The sequence below is a fragment of the Lissotriton vulgaris genome, chromosome 6 (genome assembly GCF_964263255.1).
Source record: "Lissotriton vulgaris chromosome 6, aLisVul1.2, whole genome shotgun sequence".
Classification (NCBI taxonomy): domain Eukaryota; kingdom Metazoa; phylum Chordata; class Amphibia; order Caudata; family Salamandridae; genus Lissotriton; species Lissotriton vulgaris.
The window spans coordinates 539,576,269-539,578,032 of NC_141694.1; the positions used below are offsets into that span (position 1 = coordinate 539,576,269).

Genomic DNA, 1,764 nt, shown 5'->3' on the forward strand with positions numbered 1-1,764 from the left:
CTCCCGAACCCACCCAGTCAGCAGGTGCGGCTACCTGGTTGATCCTGCCTGTAGCATGTGCTTGTCTCAAAGATTAAGCCATGCACATGTACGTACACACGGCCGGTACAATGAAACTGTGAATGGCTCATTAAATCAGTTATGATTCCGTTGATCGCTCCATCTGTTACTTGGATAACTGTGGTAATTCTAGAGCTAATACATGCTGATGAGCGCTGACCTCCAGGCATGCGTGCATTTATCAGACCAAGACAAATCCGGTCCCGCCCGGGTGCTTTGGTGACTCTAGATAACCTCGGGCCGATCGCACGTCCCCGTGACGGCGACGATACATTCGGATGTCTGCCCTATCAACTTTCGATTGTACTTTCTGTGCCTACCCTGACTACGGGTAATGGGGAATCAGGATTCAATTCCAGAGAGGGAGCCTGAGAAACGACTACCACGTCCAAGGAAGGCAGCAGGCGCGCAAATTACCCACTCCCGACTCGTGGAGGTAGTGACGAAAAATAACAAGACAGGACTCTTTCGCAGCCCTGTAATTGGAATGAGTACACTTTAAATCCTTTAAGAAGGATCCATTGGAGGGCAAGTCTGGTGCCAGCAGCCGAAGTAAATCCAGCTCCAATAGAGTACCAAGGTGCGGCCTGGAAAGGAAGGAGCTGAGGGCCTGCGAGAGGACCCCGGCACCTCTTGCTGGGAGGCGTGCAGGATGGGCAGCCTCCTGGCTACTCCCTTCCGGTGCCTCCGACCTTGGCATGGGTGGGTTAGGCTACTCGCCAGCCCACAGCATGGCTCGGGCTGCCCGGTGACTGACGGCTGACGTGAAGGTGGGGCGACCCTCGTTGCTAAGTACCCAGTGTGGCCTGGCTGAAGGGTTTGAAGAATTGTGTGGGCCACCTTGGTTACTCCAGGAGGGACCCACGCTGGTGGGGCTGCCTGCTCCCATTGCCTGGGAGCCCCCTTCTCACCCGCGGGTAGATGAGGGGGAGCTCCAGTGCCGGGCGCTTGGTAACGCTTTTTTCTCCCAATGGTGCAGTCTGACTCCCACAGGGAAGCCTTAAACGGTGCGCGCCCGGGCAGTCTCACCACGTGGGTGGTGGAGGGACAGGCGTCGCCTTCCTCCCCTCTCTCCTGCACCAGCAAGTGGGTGAACGTTTTTGAAAAGTTGCCAGTGACTCTTGGCGGTGGATCGCTCGGCTCGCGTGTCGATGAAGAACTAAGCTAGCTGCGAGAATTAGTGTGAATTGCAGGAACATTGATCATCGACACTTCGAACACACCTTGCTGCCCCGGCGCCTGTATGAGGGTCGCTCGATCGTCAATCGCCCCAGGGCTTCCCCAGGACGAGGCTGAGGCCGTCGCAGGGTCAGCTCCGCTTCCCTTTGTCCCCCCACAAGGTCAGAACCCGATCGCCCGTGACAGGGTCCCTCACCGGTTCCTGTCGCGGAGGTGCACTGCTGGCGCGCCTAGGTGGGCTGGTGACCGGTCCCCCCCGGGTCTGTCCCCGGGCGCCTGGCTGCGTACCATGGTTAACTGTCTGTTGTGTCCCACCGGCTGTCCGCGCACACGTGCCTCAGGCACCCACCTCTGCGGCCGGCTTCCCAGGGAGGGTGAACCCCCTCCAGATCTGATCCGGGAAAAGAGGGCATGTGCTGCCGGGACACCAGGCCTGGCCTTACCCCCCCCCCCCCCCCCCCCCTCCCCGACGCTTTGGCATTTTTTCCGACTACGACCTCAAATCAGACGTGGTGACTTGCTGAA

The 1,764-nt window shown here is 58.9% G+C and overlaps 1 pseudogene; it reads left to right on the forward strand.

The window, feature by feature from the left end:
* The first annotated feature begins 1,176 nt into the window (after positions 1 to 1,176).
* On the forward strand, positions 1,177 to 1,313 carry LOC147707526 (5.8S ribosomal RNA; annotated as a pseudogene).
* Positions 1,314 to 1,764: the final 451 nt, after the last annotated feature.